Source organism: Giraffa tippelskirchi, chromosome 7 (genome assembly GCF_054371585.1).
Source record: "Giraffa tippelskirchi isolate mGirTip1 chromosome 7, T2T-mGirTip1v1.2.pri, whole genome shotgun sequence".
NCBI classification, from domain to species: Eukaryota; Metazoa; Chordata; class Mammalia; order Artiodactyla; family Giraffidae; genus Giraffa; species Giraffa tippelskirchi.
In genome coordinates, this window is record NC_137281.1 from 134,964,500 (window position 1) to 134,987,931 (window position 23,432).

Consider the following 23,432-nt stretch of genomic DNA (forward strand, 5'->3'; position numbering starts at 1 on the left):
AGCATATTGGGTACCTACCGATCTGGGGAGTTCATCTTTCAGTGTCCTATTTTTTGCCTTTTCATACTGTTCATGGGGTTTTCAAGGCAAGAATACTGAAGTGGTTTGCCATTCCCTTCTCCAGTGGACCACATTTTGTCAACCTTACAATGTTAATAACCATTAAAACCAATAACAATCCCACATTTCCCTTGGGATAAAGTCCAGACTCCTTGAGTTGAACCCTTACTAATCCTCTCAGAATCTCACCTAGAGAACTTTCCATCAGATGGGGCAAGGACCAGACTTTATTTTCTCATCTTTGTAGGATGAGTACCGAGTACCATACCTGATTTATTAAATACTGTTAAATAAATAAAGTTTTTCATAATGCTTTCTCTGACTTTCATGTCCTGATGAATTCATTCTTTTATATCTCTATATCAGCACTTGCCTATTCTTCTAATAGCACTTAGCATATATATTTATTTGTTTGGCTATTGTTTTATTTTCTTAATATAGTATAGTTTTCTATATCTGGTAGGTTTTCAGGTATTGAGTAAATGAATGAATTGGTTGTCCTGGCTTAGGGTCAGAAAGCAAATCTGGAATATTTTTGTTGAATGTTGCTTGTAATTGAGTTTTGTCTTTTAAGTAGAGACCCTTATTCACCAGAATGGCAAAGGACACCAATCTCAAGAGAAAAGCTGGTTACTCAAGGAACTGAATTTCTTAGGGGTTGCAGATGGCTGAGTCATGTGTAAGGATTTTGTGCACAAGTCTATGACATAGAAAAGATATAAATGATTGTGGAATAGCATGACTGCAGGCATGCTGTAAATGGCTGGTCAGGTGGTACATGGCACAGTTCCAAACAAAAGTTTTCATATAGACAATGATGCACATAGCTTCTCTAACTATGTAGTTTGGCAGTCCTAATTGTGAAAGAACTCCATGGAGAAAATAAAAAGTTCTTAATTGAAATCATGGATGGGAAAGAAATATCTAGAGTATTTTTTAGGAACTCTTATTACATGATGTACTGTGTAAAACTCTTGTGAAACTCTTCAGGGTACAATAAAATTCCATAATTTTCTTCACAGCCTGAATAATCAGACACATATTTCTTTAAATGTGACATACTGAAAATGAGTCTTGAGAGATCTGGCATTTATATTGATTATACTTGCCTGGACAATTAATAATAGGCATTTGAATAATTGCTATAAGAATAACTTGAAATGTCATGTTTTTTATACATAAAGTAGTTTACAAATATCACCTTATTAGGAAAAAATCTACCTAAAATGCTTTACTCACCCATTTATCCATTCACCAGATGCTTAATACCAAAATCAGATTAATTATATTCTTTGCAGCTGAAGATGGAGACGCTCTATACAGTCAGCAAAAACAAGACCAGGAGCTGACTGTGGCTCAGATCATGAACTACTTGTTGCCAAATTCAGAGTTAAATTGAAGAAAGTAGGGAAAACTACTAGTCCATTCAGGTATGATCTAAACCAAAACCCTTATGATTATACAGTGGAAGTGAGAGATAGATTCAAGGGATTAGATCTGACAGACAGAGAGCCTGAAGAATTATGGATGGAGGTTCATGGCATTGTACACAAGGCAGTGATCAAGACCATCGCCAAGAAAAAGAAATGCAAAAAAACAGAAAATGGCTGTCTGTGGAGGCCTTACAAATACCTGAGAAAAGAAGAGACGTGAAAGGCAATGGAGAAAAGGAAAGATATACCCATCTGGATGCAGAGTCCCAAAGAACAGCAAGAAGAGATAAGAAAGCCTTCCTCACTGATCAGTGCAAAGAAATAGAGGAAGGCAATAGGATGGGAAAAACTAGAGATCTCTTCAAGAAAATTAGACATACCAAGGGAACATTTCACAGAAAATTGGGCAAAATAAAGGACAGAAATGGTATGGGCCTAACAGAAGCAGAAGATTTTAAGAAAAGGTAATGAGAATACACAGAAGAACTATACAAAAAAGATCTTCATGACCCAGATAATCACGATGGTGTGATCACTCACCTAGATAGCCAGACATCCTGGAATGTGAAGTCAACTGGGCCTTAGCAAGCATCATTACAAACAAAGCTAGTGGAGGTGATGGAATTCCAGTTGAACTATTTTAAATCCTAAAAGCCGATGCTGTGAAAATGCTGCACTCAATATGCCAGCAAATTTGGAAAACTCAGCAGTGGCCACAGGACTGGAAAAGGTCAGTTTTTTTCCAATCCCAGAGAAAGGCAATGCCGAAGAATGTTCAAACTACTGTGCAATTGTACTCATCTAACATGCTACCAAAGTAATGCTCAAAATTCTCCAAGTTAGCCTTCAAAAGTATGTGAACCCAGAACATCCAGATGTTCACGCTGGATTTAGAAAGGCAGAGGAACCAAGATCAAATTGCCAAAATCTGCTGAATCATAGTAAAAGAAAACAAATTCCAGAAAACATCTACTTCTGCTTTATTGACTATGTCAAAGCCTTTGACTGTGTGGATCACAACAAACTGGAAAATTCTTAAAGAGTTGGGAATGCCAGACCACCTTACCTGCCTCCTGAGAAATCTGTATACAGGTCAAGAAGCAACAGTTAGAACTGGACCTGGAACAACAGACTGATTACAAATTGGGAAAGCAGTACATCGAGGCTGTATATGGTCACCCTGTTTATTTACTCTGTTTCTATGCAGAGTACATCATGGGAAATGCCAAGCTGGATGAAACACAGGCTTGAATCAAGATTGCCTGGAGAAATATCAATTATCTCAGATAACCAGATGACACCACCATTATGGCACATAGAAAAGAGGAATTAAAGAGCCTCCTGATGAAAGTGAAAGAGGAGAGTGAAAATCTGGCTTAAAACTCAACATTCAATAAACGAAGATCATGGCATCTGGTCTCATCTGTTTCTGGCAAATAGATGGGGAAACCATGAAAACAGTGACAGACTTTATTTTTGGGGCTCCAAAATCACTGCAGATGGTGACTGAAGCCATGAAATTAAAAGACACTTGCTCCTTGGAAGAAAAGTTATGACCAAGCTAGACAGCATGTTCAAAAACAGAGACATTACTTTGCCAACAAAGGTCCATCTAGTCAAAGCTATGGTTTTTCCAGTAGTCATGTATGGATGTGAGAGTTGGACCATAAGGATAGCTGAGCACCAAAGAATTGATGCTTTTGAACTTTAGTGTTGGAGAAGACTCTTGGGAGTCCCTGGGACTATAAGGAGATCAAACCAGTCTTTCGTAAAGTAAATCAACCCTGAATATTCATTGAAAGGACTGATGCTGAAGCTGAAGCTCCAATACTTTGGCCACATGATGTTAAGACGTGATTCATTGTAAAAGACCCTGATGCTGGGAAAGATTGAAGGCAGGAGGAGAAGGTGATAACAGAGGATGAGATGGTTGGATAGCATCACTGACTGGTTGGATATCAGTTTGAGCAAGCTCTAGGAGTTGGTGATGGACAGGGACGCCTGGTGTGCTTCAGTCCGTGGGGTCACAAAGATTCTGACACAACAGAGTGACTGAACTGAACATGCATTTAGTAACATACATATAAAGTGGTATATTTGATACTGTAAAGAGTCCAGATGGTAGATTAAAAATGGTTATCTTGCTAAAGAATTTTATAATCTACTGAGGCAGATTCTGCATGTTGACAAACATATGATTTTGATCAGGATGGGTGCCATACAGGATGGATAAACCAAGATTATGGGAATTCAGCAGATGGAAAAAAGCAGTTATGGCCAGAATGAGGAGGTTTTATGAAGGAGATAATATACAAGCTTTATCTTAATAAATTAATAGAATTAGCATACATAGAAATAAGACAGATGTATAGTTTAGAGTTCCTGACTCATAGACAGACACCTTTCCACCATAGAGAGTGGAAACTGGCCTCCCCTGAGATATTAATAACTTTCTTTTTTACCTTGAAAAATAATTGATATTCTTATTAATGATTGATATTGATACTCTCAATATCAATCACTGATATTCTTATCAATCTCATGTCAACATCCATTGTTAAATTATCTTAAATACAGGATACAAAATATAGACTAAGACCCAAATTATCCAAAATATAGTATAGAAAATCTAGATCTTATTTTATCAGAACAAAGTTTAAGATACTGCTTATCCACAGCTTAGAGAACTGGAAACAAAAATGATATTACCTGGGATTAGTAATATAAAAAATATTAAATAAAAGCTGTTCTAAAGAAGAAGCAAGCACAGGAAAGACTGCATTAGAACGTGTTTTATGTATTGCATCTTTAAGTCATATAACCACAAGAGGAATGAGATAAGTCATAGGGTATCTCTGCTGCTGCTGCTGCTGCTGCTAAGTCGCTTCAGTCGTGTCCGACTCGGTGCGACCCCATAGACGGCACCCCACCAGGCTCCACCGTCCCTAGGATTCTCCAGGCAAGAGTACTGGAGTGGGTTGCCATTTCCTTCTCCAGTGCGTGAAAGGGAAAAGTGAAAGTGAAGTCGCTCAGTCGTGTCCGACTCTTAGCGACCCCATGGACTGTAGCCTACCAGGCTCCTCCGTCCATGGGATTTTCCAGGCAAGAGTACTGGAGTGGAGTGCCATTGCCTTCTCCGAGTGTATCTCTAGGCAAGAAAAAACAAAAAAAAAAAAGAAAAATTTATTGTAAAATATTTTTTGGTTTACAATTCCAACTGAAAAATAAGTCCTTTGTGCCAAAAAAATACAGTGAAATCTTCCTAAACATAAGAAAACATAGAGAAGCTCAATTGTGTAGTAAAATCTGTTGATAGTGCTATGAAAAGATTTCATCTCAAAGAAAAGGTAAATAGATACACACATATCACTAACATAGAAAAAATGAGAGATCCAACATCCAGGTTGAGTATAGGAAAAAAAAAAGTATCAGAGTGAGTCAGTATCATGTTTTATAGAATGCATTTACATTTTGCTGGTTGATACCATTGAAGTGTTTCACCTGAATAATGGAAAAGAGGGAGACCATGGGTCTAACACAGGAGCCATTTGAAATATATTATGTACTCATTTGTTTCTGAGTCATCAATATATTATATATTTTCCAGAGTAATGACCAACTAGTAAAATTTATTGAAATCACTCCCTTATTCATTCTAGTGTACCTCTTTACTGACTGAAGAATAGAAAAAAGAGAATAGCCAGGAGCCAATAATCGACCTATGATATTCTTGATGGCACGCTAACATTTTTTTCACCTTGAAAATAAGGGTCCTAGCAATAGTCATAAGATAAATCTATATCTTGACAGTTGCAAGAAGGCCTTTTTATTCTTTGAGTTTGTACATAAATTACTCTCTGATCTCTGGTTAAGAAAACAGAGGTGCTTGTAAAAAAAAAAAAAAAGAGGATGTTCATTCATTAGTAAAAGAAGATAGCAGGAGGGTTGTAGAGATATTTTGGGTTTAGGTTTTTTCCAAGTATCCCAGTTTTGAAATTGGCTTTAGTGAAGTATGATTTACATAAATAGTTTTTCAAAGTGTTCAGTCAGGTTCCCTGAGGAATATGAAGTCTTCTGAGCAATTGCTTAAAAAAATTTTTTTATTTGTGGGTGTGCTGGGTCTTCCTTGTTGCACTGGTTTTTCTCTAGTTGAGGCAAGCAGGGGCTACCCTCTAGTTGGTGTGTTGGCTTCTCATTGCAGTGGCTTCTCTTGTTGCAGAGCATGGGCTCTAGGGCACACAGGCTCCAATAGTTGTGGCTCCCGGGCTTTAGAATACAGGCTCAGTAGTTGTGGCAGGCTCAACTAGTTGCTCTGTGGCATGTGGGGTCTTCCTGGTTCAGGAATCAAACCCATGCCTCCTGCATTGGCAGGCGGATTCTTTACCACTGAGCCATCAGGGAAGCTTGCTGAGCAATTGCTTTTAATCATTGACTGTCTACAGCTGCTGCCTCTAGGTTTATACTGACAGCAAGGGCATGGGAGGGAACTGGAATTTATTGAACACCTAATTCTTACTTTGTGATTTCACATTTATCATTTCATATCCTCTCTAAAACAATCTTGTGGAAGCAGCATATTTATTCCCATTTCTGTTAGTTAAACAAATGGAGTCTCAGAATACATGAATAACTTGTCCAAGCTATGCAGATAGTAAGATAAGACACTGCATGATTTGAATGCAGGCCTGTCTAGGTTTAACATTCTTGTTTTTTTGTTTATGCCTTGTTGCCTGCTGATGATGACTTAATTACCACATTCACCCACACACTCTCCTCAGACCTCATAGAAGCCAAATTTTCAAAGGGCTTGAGCAGAGCGTGTGGATTGGACAGTATTAATTCCCTGGCAAAAGGATTTAGAAAAAAGGAATACGGAAAATGTAGCTGAAAATGTGGGGCTGAGCCTAGGGAGTGCGTAGTCTAGCCATGTGGTAATAGTGTTGAGTGAAGTGTGGCAGAGAATGCTGGGTTGGATAATTACCTTCATTCCTTGAATTTAACTGAGGTAGAGCAAGGGCTAAGACAGTAAAGAATCTGCCTGCAATATGGGAGACTTGGGTTCAATCCCTGGGTCAGGAAGATCCGCTGGAGAAGGAAATGGCTGCACACTCCAGTATTCTTGCCTGAAGAATTCCATGGACAGGAGAGCCTACAGGGTTACAGCCCATGGGGTCGCAAAGAGTTGGATGTAACTTAACAACTGAATGACAACAACAATAACCACAGAAATACACACAAAAAAATTATAGAAAACCTGAACACACCAATTACTAGTAAGGCAATTGAATCAATAATCAAAAGTCTCCTAACAAATAAAAGTCCGAGACAAGACAGCTTCAGTGGTGAGTTCTGCCAAACATTTTAAGAAGACTGAAAACCTACCCTTCTCAAACTTTTCCAAAAGATTGAAGAGGAGGTAACCCTTCTAAATACATTTTAAGAGGGCAACATTACTATGACGTCAAAAGCAGACAAGGACACCACAAAAAAGAAAATCACAGGTCAGTATCCTTGATAAATATAGGTGCAGATATCCTCAACAAAATATTAGGAAACCAAATTCAACAATACATTAAAAGGGTCATACGCTACAATCAAGTGGGATTTATCCCAGGGATGAAAAGATGGTTCAAAACCCACACAGCAATTAATGTACTACATCACCTTTAAAAAATGAAGGATAAAAATCTCATGATTATCTCAGTAGATGCAGAAAAAACATAACAAAATTCAACATCCATTTAAGACAGACCCACCTCTCAACAAAGTGGGTACAGAGGGAATGTACCTCTACATATTAAAGTCTACATATAACAAACTTCCAGTTAATATTATGCTAAATGATAAAAAGTTGAAAGCATTTCTCCTAAGATCAGGAACAAGATAATGATTCCAGCTCTTGCCATTTTTATTCAACACAGCCTTGGAAGTCCTTGTCACAGCAACTAGGCAAGAAACTGAAATTTAAAAATCCAAATTAGAAAGATAGATGACATAGTATATATCATTGGAAACATATAGAGAGAAGTCTAAAGACCCCACCAAAAACATTATTATAACTAACAAATGTGTTTATTAAGTCACAGGATACAAAATTAATATATATACAAAAATCCATGGAATCTGTATACAGTAATAGCAAACTAGGGAAAAATTAAGAAACCAACACCATTTATAATTTCATGAGAAAGAATGAAGTATCTAGGAATATATTTAACAAGATGAAAGACATGTACACTGAGTACAGTAATACATGGATGAAACTGAGAAAAACAGAAATAAGTTGAATTATATTTAATGTTAATGATTACAATAATCAATATTGTTAAAATATCCATATGACCCAAAGCAATCTACAGATTCAATGCAATCCCTATCAAAATCAGAAGTAGAACAAATAATTCTAAAATTTGTATAGAAACACAAACTATCCAAAATAGTTCAAATAATCATGAGGAAGAACAAAGCTGGAAGTATTATGTTCTCTGATTTCAGACTATATTACAAAGTCATAGTAATCAAAACAGTGTGGTATTGGCACTAGAAAGATACATAGATCAATGGAACAGAACTGAATACGTAGAAATAAATATATACATACATAAACACTTAACGAATGACAAAGGAACCAAGAACAGCAGATGGAGAAAGGCAATCTCTTCAATAAATGGTGTTGGAAAAATGGGACAGCTACATGCAAAAAAATGAAACTAGACTACAATCTTACACCACACAAAAATTAACTCAAAACCGATTAAAGCCTTGCATGTAAGACCTGGATTCATAAAATTCTGAGACAAAAACATAGGCAATAATCTAACTGATATTAATATTAGAAATATTTTTATGGATCTGACTCCAAAGAAAATGGAAACAAAAGTAAAAATAAATAAGACTACTACATTAAACTAAAAAACAAACAGCACTACTATATCAAGCTAAAAAGAACTTCTGCATAGTGAAGAAAACCATCATAAAAATGAAAAGGCAACCTACCACATGGGACAAGATATTTGTAAAATCATATATTCAATAAGTGATAATATACAAAACATACAAAGAAATCATACAACTCAATAACAAAAAATGTTTAAAAAATTTGCAGATCTGAATAGACATTTTTCCACATAGACATAAGTAACCAAAACAAAACATGAAAAGATGTTTAATATCACCAGTTATTGAGAATACAAATCAGAACCACAGTAAGATATCATCTCACACCTGTTAGTATGGCTATTATAAAAAAATAAGAAATGACCAGTGTCAGAGAGGATACAGAAAAAAGGAAGTCTTCATACACTATTGATGGGAATGTAAATTGATGCAGCTGCTATAGAAAACAGTATGGCAGTTCCTCAAGAATTTGAGAATAGAACTATCATATGATGCAGTTTAGTTTTCTGGGTGGAACTAGTGGTAAAGAATCCACCTGCCAATGCAGGAGACATAAGAGAGGTGGGTTTAATCCCTGGGTTGGGAAGATCCCCTGGAGTAGGAAATGGCAACCCACTCCAGTATTCTTGCCTGGAAAATTCCATGGATAGAGGAACCTAGTGGGGTACAGTCCATTGGGCTACAGAGAGTTGGACACATTTGAGTGCACACACACACATACACATACACATGCTGCAGATGTCCACTTTTGTGCACTTATCTGAAAAATACAAAAACATGAATTAAAAAAAAATTTATGCACCTGTTTTATTACAGGATTATTTACAATAGTAAAGATATATAAACAACCTAAATATTCATAAATGGATAAGTGAATAAAGAAGATGTGGTATATAAACACAATGGAATATTACTCAGCCATAAAAAAGAAAGAAACCTTGTCATTTGTGGTAACATGGATTGATCCTGAGGGAATCATGCTAAGAAAAATAATTCAGAAGGAGAAAGACAAATGCCACATAATTTCCCTCATATGTGGGAAAGGTAGTGGATACACGAACCTATATGGGGGATAAAACTACATATAACCACACTGACAGATAATGTGCACCCTACTCAGTACAGAGAAAACTGGGGAAATTGGAATAAAATCATTGTATCATTATCTTGGTTGTGATATTATCCATAATTATATTGTGTTATAGAACCAACTATATTGTTATATAGTATCTTTAACCTGCTTGTGATAGTATAGTATAGTTTTGCAAAATGCTATAATAGGGAAAAACTTGGAAAATGCACAGGAAGCTTTCTGTATTAGTTCTTACAACTATATGTGACTTTACATTTGTCTCAACAAAAATTTCAATTAAAAATTCAGTTCTCTTGTCTAATAAGTCTGGGAGACATATTTGTCTACCTGTCTTAATTACAAGCCATACCCACCCCATTATCCCTGGTCCTACCCTAATCCTTCCTTTTTCACTTGTATAAGTGAATACAAGTGAGCTCTTCAATATAAGATGAGCTTTGAAATTTTGTTTTCTTGATAAGGATTGTTTTACTCTGTCAAACTGTGAATCAATTTAAAACACAGTACAATCTTTTAACCTAGATTTCATATCCATTCATATCAATCACTTTTGCCTAAAGAGATACTCTAATGCTGCATGGATTATGCAAATAACTGTCATTAATTTTACCAGTCAGATACTCTAATGGTTAGAATTTATCAGGAAGAAAAATATTCCTCAACAATTGTTTTTAAATGCATTGTATACTTTGCAAGTTTAATAATTAAGTTCCACTTAGGTTGCTGTAAGGACTTCCCTGATGGCTCAGATGGTAAGCGTCTGCCTACAGTGTGGAAGACCTGGGTTCAATCTCTAGGTTGGGAAGATCCCCTGGAGAAGGAACTGGCAACCCACTCCAGTAATCTTGCCTGGAAAAACCCATGGACGGAGGAGTCTGGTAGGCTACAGTCCATGGGGTTGCAAAGAGTCAGACATGACTGAGCGACTTCACTCATTCACTTACTAGGTTGCTGTAAACTTTTCCTTCTAACTTTAAGCATCAAAAATAAAAGGAATGATGAAAGGGGATCAAAGCTACCTCTTCATAACTGTTAATTGGACACATCCAAGATTTTATTAGCATAATATATATTCTCAAATGATATCACCGTGAATTAAAAGTTCTCACAACTTAAAATGACAACAGCTACTCTAGATGTTTTTCTTGGCTTCGTGGTAAGGCAGTGTCCCTACTGACAACAGAATTCTTTTTTCCTGTATGCAAGTCTCTGGAGAATGGTCTTCATTCTATAACAATGATTCTGAATGATGTCATTAAAATTAGTCCACAAGCCTCAGAAGCTGTGATTCTGATAATTCAGAAAAGAAATATGAGAAAGAGAAGATCATCTAGTAAATACAAGAGAAATAATAGACCTGAATCTTAAAGTCTGCTGGCTTAATGAGCTTTTTCAGAGGATTTGAAAACTACAGATTTATTGAAGGTAAGACTCTATTCAGCTAGAAGGACTTAGAAAACATATCAGCTAATTGTGAAACAATTCTACTTTTACTGAGGAAAAGGCCTTCCATGCCTTCAGCCAATTCTATTACAAAAAGTGGTAAAGTACTTTAAGCTGTAGTTTTGCATTGATGAGAAGGATGTCCTTGAAATCTAAGAGGTGCACTGTTTCCTATTCAAGCTGAAAATTCTGTTCTGTGTGGTGGATTCGGAAAACTAAAGCAATAAGCCAAATATTTCTTTATATTCTTCTAGTTTCATTATAGAATGATTTGCTGAAGTTTACTTTTTTAAATGTATTGTGTTTAGCTTCTTTCCATCCAAATAAAAAGGGAGAAAGACTTTTTATGCCTGTCCTTTTACACTAGAATTTATCATTTCCCCCATAAACACACATGTACCTTTAAACCTGAACCCATGCAACCCACATTGTAGCACTGTGTTGTTCAACAAGGGACATTTCTTGCTGTCCACTGGTTCATTTTAAAATAAAAAGTAACTGGGCTCCATTTCTCTTTTGTGGTCATTCTGTGGGTGGTGGATCCTGTGAGCTATCTTGGCCGATGAGATGAGACCGGACAACTTCCTTTGAAAATATGACCCTATGAGATAAGCAGAGTTTATAAAGTCCTCTTTATGGAACAACCTGGGGTCTGAATATGACTGAATAAAGCATTCATGAAGCATACAAATTTTCTTTTTATGGATTTAATAAAGTGTTAAAATTTATCAGCCTCTGTCAACAAAAAAAAAACAAATTAGGCAATGTTAGAAATCTCTGCTTGAAGCAAAATAACTCTGTCCGTGGCATCTCCCTGGGGTTTACTGGTGCCATGCCATCTCAGTCCTAGGTTCTGTTGATTTGTTTTACTTATTAGACTTATCCTCATGAAGATACAGGACCAAAGCCTATGTAACCCCCAAATGGCATCATTAATTAGAATTCACAAAATTTTTCTCACATAGCCTAATAAGGCGTTGGTTCTTCATGCAGGTTCTTATGCTCTAAATTCTTAGGATTTTTTTTTAATGAACAAATTATTAGCTTCAAAATCCACCCTTTCAGGGCAATAGGGAAGCAGTTTTCACTGGCACTTATTAGAAGCTTTTGTTGTTGTTTTAACATTTTTTGTTTAAAATATACTGAGCCAAACAATGAAACGTTTGGTCTGGAAACCAGGTGATTCTGAGCTTTCTTCTCCTTCTCTAGTATCCTGGTTCTCGGCAGATATAAATCCCTGATGGCAGGAATCATGTCTGTTTTATCCATCACTGTTGTCCCAGTACCTGTCAGTGCTCAGTATCTAGTGAGCACGTGATCTGATCCGTGCTAGAATGTGAGTTTCTTTTCGGAAGTTTCATTTATTTAATTTTGTTCATTCATTTTCATTAAAATTCCTGTATCAGACTCTTCCTGGTGGTGGTTGATTCTCTTCTCATTGCTTCAGATGACTTAGAGATTTAAAGCTAAGAAAGGTGAAAGTGACTGTCAGGGTCACCAGTTATATGTTGGCCAAAATGATACCATTTCATTTTTCAGCCTCTGTTCATCAGCATTTGAATGGTGAACTCTAGGATCTTTTTAGTTAGCAGTCTATTCATAAATTAAAGCACTAAAACTGTTATGGGCCAGAACAATACTGTCCCTAGAAGCAGGCTATGCATATGATGTTATGATCCTGAAAAGGTCCTTAATTAGTGTTCTATGTTTGGCCTCACCCAAAGTCTTTTTAACTAGACTTGAATTTGCTAAATTTCAGAATAGGCTTAATGTGTCGTTTTTCCATTAGATTTTAAAAACTGCATCTTGGAGGAAGAAATTGTCTGTTATTACACATCTGAGGGTTTCACAGTTAGGTCATCCGACCAACGTTGCTATATTTTCTTTCTTGGACTCATCTTTTGTCCTGGGAACTCTTACAGCTTTTATAATCAGCTATGTAAGCTGTTCCAGTAGGAAGCTGCTTTCTGCCAAGGGTAAATGAACTGGGCCCACAAAGTTTGGTGCTTAATTAAAAATTTTTTTAGCTCATGAATTATTGCAGGTTCTAAACTTAGCAAAATGTCTTTCTCGAAACCTGATGTGAATATCAATGTGAGACAGATTCAGAATGCCAAAGCAGTTGAGGGTGGGTCAGGTACTTTATAGACACTGGAAAATTTGAATGCATACCTATTGAGCTATGAAATGCCCTTACATAAATTCCCTGCCATAGTCTTTTAATAAAAAGAAAAATAATTTATATCCTCATTGGCTAAATCACACTTGGGCCATGGTGTCTATTTTTGGAAATCATCCAAAGAGTGGCTTTATATGACCCAATTTACAAGAACATGGAAGGGGAGACTACACTGAGGACAATTGAACATTATATAATAGATCAACAACTTCGTTTAACAAATATTTTTAAGAGTCTCCTATTATAGGTGCTGATAAAAGAAATGAACACCATCTTTGCCTTCTATTAGCTATACTCTAAAGTTGAGATAGAGATTAAGTGATCACTTAAATGTATCTTTATGAACAGCGATCCTTGTATGGCAAAGCTTAGTAGTTACTTATCCTCTATCCATTCCCAATGTCTTCCTATGTAACAGGCCCCTATACTACCAGGGCACTAATGTACTCATTTTTCTTTTTGGTCAATGATAGGCTCTTTATTTCCATGTATGACTTATAGTCTCCTTTTAAAAAATATTTATAAGGGTATAGTTGATTTACAATGTTGTGTTAGTTTCAGGTGTATAGCAAAGTGAATCTGTTATACATACATCCACTCTTTTTCAGATTCTTTTCCCATATAGAGCAATTACAGAGTTTTGAGTAGAGTTCCCTGTGCTATACAGTAGGTCCTTATTGGTTACCTACTTTATATATAGTGTGTGTATGTGTCAATCCCAGTCTTCCAATTTACCCCTCCCCCCTTTCCCCCTGGTGACTTTAAGTTTGTTTTCTACATCTATAACTCTATTTCTGTTTTGTAGACAAGTTCATTTGAAGCCTTTATTTTAGATTCCACAAATAAGCAATAACATATGATATTTGTCTTTCTCTCCTTGATTTTCTTTGCTCAGTATGATAATCTCTAGGTCCATCCATGTTGCTGCAAATGGCATTATTTTGTTCTTTTTTATGGTTGAGTAATATTTCATTACACATTGCACACCCATACTCACAGCCCCCACCGCACACAAACACACAGACACATCACATCTTCTTTATCCACTCCTCTGTTGATGGACATTTATGTTGCTTCCATGTCTTAGCTATTGTAAATAGTGCTGCAGTGAATGCTGGAGTGTATGTATCTTGTTGGTGAGAATGTAAACTGGTATAGCCACTATGGAGAACAGTATGGAGATTCCTTAAAAAGACTAAAAATAGAGCTGCTATATGATCCAGCAACCCCACTCCTGGGTGTATATCTGGAGAAAACTGTAATTTGAAAAGATATACTCATTTAAAAAATGATATTTTAGTTTTTAGAGAAAGATGGCTGAAAGACTCCCTTGCAGAGGCAACTGAAAGCAGAAAGTAGAAGTCATTGGGTGATGTTGCTGGGCAAATTCTTTAAATTAAAGCAGAGATGATTTAGCAGGGAAGCTTTGGGTCATACCTCTTTCCTTCCTATTACCTTCAATAGGGACATGAAGGCTAGAGCTGCAGGGGCCATTTTGTGATCATGTGTTGACCATGAGGATAGATGGCATATGCTAAGGATGATATAGCAGAATAAAAGGAGCCTGGGTCCCTGCTGGCCATGGAGTTGCTGCATCTACTCTGAACGCTAAGGGAAAAACAACTCTCTATCTTTTTAAGCTACTCTTATTTTAAATTTTTAAAAAATGAAAAATTCACTTTGGAATCTGTAAATATAGCATTTGGAAATAGGATTTTTGCAGATTAGTAAGTTTAAGATGAACTCTATGAAATCCAACATGGCTGGCATCCTTAGAAGAAGAGAGGAATATGGACATAGGAACACAGAAGAAAAATGGCCATGTGAAGACAAAAGCAGAGATTAGATTTCTGCTGCCACAAGCCCCCAAACAGCAAAGATTGCTGGCAACCATTAGAAGACAGAAGGGGTATGGGAGAATTTTTCACTACAGCTATGAAAAGGTATGCTCTGCTAACACCTTGATTTCTGACTTCTACCCTCTAGAACTGTGAGAAAATAATTTTCTGTTATTTGAAGTTACCTGTTTTGTGGTAATTTGTTCCTGCAGTCTAGAAAATTAAAATACCAGGTACAAAGCTTCATTCTACCACAATAAAAGTGTTAATTAACAAAGCAATCCTACGTGATTGTGCATTGCATAACAGCTTGCAAATATATGAAGCAAAAACCAATAGAACCGAAAGGAGAAATACAGAAATCTATTCTTTCTTAAGGGCTCCTCATGGTCCAAAATGGCTGCTGAAACTCCAACCATCACCTCCAACTTTTGGAAAGGAAGAAAAAGGAAGCACAAAAAGAAGAAAAGGTTGTTTCCCCCAACAAAGTCAGGCCCTTTTCAGTGCCCTTCCCAGAATCTCCAGCCCAGAACTTCTGCTTATATTTCATTTAACACCCCTAGCTGCATGGGAGACTAAGAAATATAGTCTTAGCTTCCTGGAGGATACCAGAATTCTGCTGATTAGGAAGACAAGGAAATAGGTGGTGGAGTGGCAGCTAGAAGTTGTTTCCATATATGAGAGTCAGGAAAGCCTAATGTTTAAGCATGGTGCCTCTAGAGTCAGATTACTTAACATTTAGATTGTTCTACCACCTACAAGTTGTATGATCTATGGTATCATATATAATATTTCTAAGTCTCAGTTTTCTCATTTGTAAATCCTATCTATCTATCCGTATATCTGTCTATCACGCATCTCTGAAAGGATTGTTTGAGAATTAAATAAAAACAAAAAATGTTTGCATGAATGTACAAAAAATTAGCTACATTATTATATAATAGCAACCACTTTGGAAAGTTATTTAACATTAGATATTCATATGTTACATCTGAACAATTCCCCTCTTAGGTATTTACTGAACAGAAGTCTCTATACTAAGAGATATGTATATAAATGTTCATAGCAGCATTATTCATCATAGCCTAAAACTAAAAATCACCTGACTGCCTTAAATAGAATACATTAAAAAAAGTGGCATAATCAAATGGACTATTACACCACAGTGAAAATGGATGCCTTCTAACTGTACTCAGCAACATTAATGAATCTCATAAAAGAACAAATTTATACAAATTTTAAAACAAACAAAACTAATAATAGTGTTGGAAGTAAGGGTGGTGGTTACATTTTATAATGATTTGGAGAAGAATGGAAGGAAGCTTTCCAAATATTTGGGGTTGCAAGCATGCTCAGTCATGTCTGACTATGACACCATGGACTCAAGCCCAGCAGGCTCATCTGTCAGTGGGATTTTCCCAGTAAGAATAATGGAATGGGTTGTCCTTTCTTCCTCCAGGGGAACTTCCTGACCCAGGGATCAAACCCATGTCTCCTGCACTGCAAGTGTATTCTTTAATGCTGAGCCACCAGGCAATGTTCTATTTCTTAACTTATTTAGGACCTATACAACTGTTATCTTGTGGTTGTTCACTGACTCATGCATCTATGCTGTTTTTCACTTTTCCTTATGTGTATCACTTAGCCTGACTATATAATTAGTGATCAAAACTCATATACCTTTGATAGTAAAGTGGGTGATGGACAGGCACTATCACATAAAGACTGCAGGCATAACCCAGGGCTGTCCTAGCAAACCAGGACGCATGATCATCTGTATTATATGTAACAAGAAAGAAATTACTGAAAAAAGGATGGAGAAAAGGAAGGCAATGAAAAGTAAGGAAAAAGAAAGAAAATAAAGACAAGAAAGGGAAAGAATGAAGGGAAGGTCAGGAAGAAGGAAAAGATAAAAAGGAAGGAAGCAAAGTTCAGTTCAGTCCAGTTGCTCAGTCATGTCTGACTCTTTGCGATCCCATGAACCGCAGCACGCCAGGCCTCCCTGTCCACCACCAACTTCTGAAGCTTGCACAAACTCATGTCCATTGAGTCGGTGATGCCATCCAACCATCTCATCCTCTATCGTCCCCTTCTCCTCCTGCCCTCAATCTTTCCCAGCATCAGGGTCTTCTCAGTGAGTCAACTCTTTGCATCAGGTAGCCAAAGTATTGGAATTTCAGCTTCAACATCAGTCCTTCCAATGAACACCCAGGACTGATCTCCTTTAGGATGGACTGGTTGGATCTCCTTGCAGTCCAAGGGACTCTCAAGAGTCTCCTCCAACACCACAGTTCAAAAGCATCAATTCTGCGGTGCTCAGCTTTCTTTATAGTCCAACTCTCACATCCATACATGACCACTGGAAAAAGGAAGGAAAGAGGGAGGGGTGGAATGAAGAAGGAAGGAAGAAAGTAAGGAAGGAATGAAGGAGGAGGTAAGGGAAAGGGAGGGGACGAGTGGGAGGGGAGGGGAGGGAAGGAGGAGAGTGGGAGAAGGAGCTGGCCCAACCTACATCATGGTTTCTTCTACTTCAAAACCCAGGGCTTTGAGGAGAATAATAAGACATATTCCATTCCTCTCCCTTGATAGAATCTTTGATTAGGTGTGGGAGGATAGAGTGGAGAGGAAGTTTTAAGCAGCATGTGAAAATAAAAGCTTTAAATTGCATGACCAAAATGTTAAGTATTTTTACATATTCTTGAAGGCTCTGCCTATCAAAGGAGCTAACTGTCTTCATGAAGTTGGAAGTGGTTGTTGGGGGGCGAGGGAAGTAACTTATTTCCATTATACATACTTCCAAGTTGAAATTGCTCAATAACTGGGATATAACCTCCCCTTCAGGAGCAGAGGTTTTTGTTGTCTTTCTCCCTGGCTGGGCACTGTGTGAGGAACACAAATGTTGGTCATGGACTCCATTCTTCGGCCTCTATCCCTGTGGAGTCCCCCTGAATCTCACCCAGCCTCTGGCCAGCCTTGGTCATGTATGCCTCTCTGCTCTCTCCTACACCTGACCACTGGATTCTTCACGATCGCTGGTTCTCCCTAAGCCCTTCTATGCCTTTCCCAGGAATTGCTGTTATTCAGTTGCTAAGTCATGTCAAATTCTTTGCAACCCCATGGACTATAGCACTCCAGGCCTCCCTGTCTTGCACCATCTCCCGGAGTTTGCTCGAACTCATGTCCACTGAGTCGGTGATACCATCCAACTATCTCATCCTCTGTCACCCCTTCTCCTCATGCCCTCAATCTTTCCCAGCATCAGGGTCTTTTCCAATCAGTCAGCTCTTCAAATCAGGTGGCCAAAATACTGGAGTTTCAGCTCCAGCCCCAGTCCTTCCAATGAATATTCAGGGTTAATTTCCTTTAGGGTTGACTGAATTGGTCTCCTTGCTTTTCAAGGGACTCTCAAGAGTCTTCTCCAGCACCACAATTCAGAAGCATCAATTGTTCAGTGCTCAGCCTTCTATATGGTCCAACTCTCACATCTGTACATGACTACTGGAAAAACCGTAGCTTCGACCAAATTGACCTTTGTTGGCAAAGTGATGGCTCTGACTTTCAGTATCCTGTCTAGATTTGTCATAGCTTTTCTTCAGAAATGGTTTTACTGCACACCCATGTCTTCCTGAAGCAGCAGAAGATGCATTTGTCAGTGAGGTCTCACTCTTCTCTTAGAAACATGACAGCAGTTTCAGCCTCCTCATGCTAAGATATGAGACTTCAATGAGGCTACTTTTTACCAGAGATCCAATAAGTCTGGAGATACATAGTCCTCTACTTTCAGATTCTCAACTACTAGGTCTTTTCCCCCTGTGCTTCCTTCTATCAGAACTCTCCCAAGGGAGTGAGGAAAAACTTCAAAGTGAACTCCTACTTCCCCTCTTAACTCTACTTCACCCTTCCCCAGCTCAGAGATCTCTCCCCAGTCTGGGTGATGGATATGCTGGTGACTGATATACTCTTCTTCTTAAATTCCTCTTTCAAGTGAACTCTTGAAACTGATTATAGATGCCAGAAGTATATAATCCTAACCACTCTCCCCTGAGACAAACGACAATGTCACATTTTCCCGCATAAACACGGGTGGCATGTGGGTAGAAGTACAAAAGCACAATTATTTTACTTATCCTGATAGAGTTAAGGCACTCAACAAAAATTTCTAGACTAGTTCAGAAAGTAATTCCCTCTCTGAGAATAGTAGTATTTGAGAGATCTGAAACCATTAATAACCCTAACAAAGGGCAGGCTTACATGTAGGGATGATTACAAGATGTAAAGCATATATAATAGTACAAACGGATCATTCCCATTTAGAGAGAACTTCAACATTCAGCCATCTAGGAGGCCGAGTTTATTTTACATCTGAGCAACAGGCCCGAGTAATAACATCCTTCGTCCCTATGGCACGTCTCATAATCTCTCAACACACTTCAGATAGACCCTGCATGACTATAAATACCAATATATCCCCCTTCAGGGACTAATTTCTCTTTATAAACTCATTACTCTTAGTTAGAACTTATGATATTATAAATACATTAAAGAGAATCCACAGCTCAGCCTCCAAATAACTTAATTATACAAACCAAGTATACCCCCTTTTGAAAAACTGATCCTAAAAATTAACTCAGACATAATTCTAGTAATTTTGAGTTCTGTGCCCAAAATATTTGCTGTTTAAAAGAAACACATTTATGTATGTAAAATTAAAATATTGAACCACTTGATGTCTTTAATATTGTTCTATTTTGTGGAAAATGCCTGTTCACTTTAGAAACAATTTTATTTGAATGAAATATCCTATCTACAAACAATGAACTTTAAACCCGGTTGTGATCTAATAGCATTATACTGGTGAGATAAATCTTTTATGTATGTGTGGTTCCCTGTAATGTTATTGTGCTTATGGTTGTTTTCATGCTCCAGGGGAGTGATGGATGGCAATGAGGCTTAACCTGATTTTACATCAAGTTCTTGCTAATCTCACACCAATCCCTCATAAATCTGAATAATTTGCTGCAGCTCAGCAACACTTGTGTGAGCTCTAGAATAGTTTTGGCCTGAAATTGTGCATTATCACAACCTCCTTTGGAAACAGTAAGGGCTCTTATTGTTTCCATAACTGAATTATGTTTTCATATTTTTTGCACTGCTGTAGTGGGTATTGCTTAGCAACAAATCTCCAAGAGTTCCGGATGGAGTGAGCCTCATTAATATAATAATACGCTAATCCCTGGGTTCTTTCTATCACCCAGGTAAATTCACTGCTGGCCCCTCTCACTTGTCTAGCCCAATGGAATGGTTCCTTTTTACCTTCTAAAGTAACTTTGTATTCTATAACACAAAACATATTAACTCAGTGACATGGCAGCAAATATTAATTATTAAACAGTGCAGCTCACCCAACAGGAACCTAATGTGCACAAGTATTTTCACATGAATATTGATTTGAGTTTTTAAAATAAATGCCACTAAACAAGGCAAACCCAAGCCACATCATTGCAAATTGCTGCCTTTTATTTAAAGAGCGGACACAAATGATTCACTATAAATAGAAAGTGCTCCTTGTAAGAGTGGCTCACACTGAGAAATGCATTCTATTTTTCCTAGCCTTCTTTGTGTCTGGGAGTCCAGTCTTGGAAGATACTAGATTTTAGTGTAAGCCCAGGGCAAAGGAAAAAAATTTCTGCTCTCCAATACTAACAAGTGCCTCTATGCAGTTTGAGTAAGTGACTTTGGTCTTGTTAGAATAGATAGAAATGCTCCTAAAATACCCATCAAAATGTATAGCTTTCTTTAAAAACAATTCTGAATCAACCAAAAGTTCTGTAGAACAAGTATATAACATGGACTTTACTGTCTAAGAATTTAGCTAACAAGCTGTGCAAACCTATTATGATAATTTATTCACATCAGTTTTAGCTATTTTAATCTTCAGTTTGGTTCAGACTGCATGTCATTCTCTGAGAAGGATTCCTCACTCAGCCTACCCAGTTGGCCTTTTGTGTGACATGAGGAATTGAGGCAAGCTGTGCTTCTCTAATGGTTTAATTTTTAACAGTAGGTTACTGTGCTCTAAAACCTGTTCATCAGAGAAGGAAAGAGTTGTGTCAGACATTATGAGGAAACATAACAGTCTCGACAGAATATGAGAACATTTCAGAAGTCTGAAAATATCACTCTTGAATTAGCCAACTTCTATTTGAGAAATTTTGTTAAATAAGATATTGGTAGCCATAGATCCATAGATCCTAAGTCTATTTTTCCCTCCCCCCCCCAAATATGAAGTTTCTAATAGAAAAGTGGTTACTGTCCTTATAGAAATCAACTGAGAATGACCTGGTGATCAAATAGTCAACCATCCCTACCATACAGAGCACATATTAAAACAAGAACAAAAGCAGACAATAAATTGCCTCAAGCAACTGGCATTTGTGAGTTAAGTTTAAAAGACCTTTAAACCTCAAGATAAACAATATTGCATTAGTAAAGCAAAGATTAGTTAAAACTAAAATGTGAAATGTCATACAATATGGCTATGTTACAATGGTATAATTTCTGATATTCTAAAATTTTTAATAGAATTCAAAAATATCCAGTGTTGGCTCCTTACATTAAATTATACATATAAATACACTCTGAGGAAAATGTAATTGCTCCCAAATTCTTGGATCCTGTCCTCCATAATGAATAATATACAGTGGCACACTCTTATAAAGTTAAATGTTTCTTTTGACGAGGAACATTTATCAACTAAAAACACTTGAGCTTTTGCTTTCTTTCCCCCACTTTGTCTTCATTTAAAATTTTTTTCTTGGATTTTCATGGTTACTCCAGTTGCTGTTGTTAACTTTGTAGTATTGAATGATAGATGGTCTGACCACTGAAAGAAATTACTTTAATTTTATTTTGACATTGACTCCATGATAGTTCTACAAGCCTGTGTGAGTATTAAAAGTTTTCCTCAAAAAGAAGATTTATAGCTATGATAGCCAAGTCACAGTCATCTTTTCTTCTTTCCCTCAACTCTCAAAGACTCACTGCTTTTTAAAAATGTCTGTCTATCTACCTATTGAGAGAGGAACAATGATCCCTACAATGCAATGTCATAGGAGCCATGTGCTTTACATGAAATAAACACAGATAAAAGAGTAGGCTCGGTGACAACAAATAAAGAGACAAAACAACACTTTTTTTTCCTTCTTAAAGAAAGGGATCTCCATTTTGAAATGTTAACCAAAAAAATTTGTGTGGAGGAAATTAAAGCCCACTGTCAATAAAGAGATTATAAAAGAGTATTTACAAACTCTAAACTAGACTAGGAAAGATTATATCCTGTGGCACTGGTAATAATACTAGATATGTGTATATGTGTTGGTTGCTCAGTCGTGTCCAACTCTACGAGATCCCATGGACTGTAGCCCACCAGGGTCCTCTCTCCATGGGATTCTCCAGTCAAGACTGCTGGAGTGTGTAGCCATTCCCTCCTCCACGGTATCTTCCCAACCCAGGGATAGAACCCAGGTCTCCAGCATGGCAGGCGGACTCTTTACTGTCTGAACAATCAGAGAAGCCCAATAATAAGATATCATCAAACAATTTAATATATTGTCTTGTGCTCTAGCCATGTAAACACAACGGTCAGAAATCCTGCCACAAGGACCATGACGGACTGATGACTCCAATTACTGCTCCTCCAGATTCCCAACTATGTTCATACTAAGACCACTCAAGGTCCAGCAGTGAAGAGGACATCATACTAAGTAGAATATTGATAGTTCCTGGCACGAGCAGACAGCTCAACTGGTGCTCAATTGTACCATTCACTGGTGATGACCTAGGAAAATATCCTCGTGGAGGGTCAATGCTTTATCCAGGCTTTTGCAGGTGAGATGATTCAGGCATTTGATAGCCATGTGAGAGGAGGGCACTGGGCAATACAGTGGGCAATGCCTATAATAATAACCAAACTTGGTTGGTTATTACAATGTTGTATTGTTTCTCTGTAGAGAGATGAGAAACAGAAGGCCATTAATAAGCAGTTCATGTCTAAAACAAGAGCCTCTTTGGTAGCCTACAAAGAAAATATTACCTCCTCTGGTAGAAGAGGCCTTCCCTGGTAGCTCAGACAGTAAAGAATTTGCCTGCAATGCAGGAGACCTGGGTTCGATCCCTGGGTCAAGCAGATCCCCTGGAGAAGGGAATGTCAACCTACTCCAGTATTTGTGCCTGCAGAATTCCATGGACAGAGGAGCCTGGCGGGCTACAGTCCATGGGGTCTCAAAGAATTGGAAACGACTGAGCGACCAACACGTTCACTTTCACTGGTAGAAGAGCAGACACTTCTTAGCAGCAAACTGAAGATTTGATCAAGTGACAAAGCACAGATATTTGAATCCTCAGTCTAGGTGGATCTGCAATGCCAAGGGTAAGGTCCTGGTTGAGAAAGCCTAGAACCCTGCAACAAGGGATGGGATGGGAATATTTGG

At 37.5% G+C, this 23,432-nt stretch overlaps 1 long non-coding RNA gene across 1 annotated transcript in view; it reads left to right on the forward strand.

Annotated features, from left to right (window-relative positions):
* The window catches only part of LOC145513442 (uncharacterized), a 185,999-nt gene that overhangs the window by 132,507 nt on the left and 30,060 nt on the right, over positions 1–23,432 (forward strand). The window contains exon 4 of the long non-coding RNA XR_014059398.1: positions 22,568–22,830. This is a non-coding gene — a long non-coding RNA (uncharacterized LOC145513442). The remainder of the gene's footprint in view (positions 1–22,567; positions 22,831–23,432) is intronic.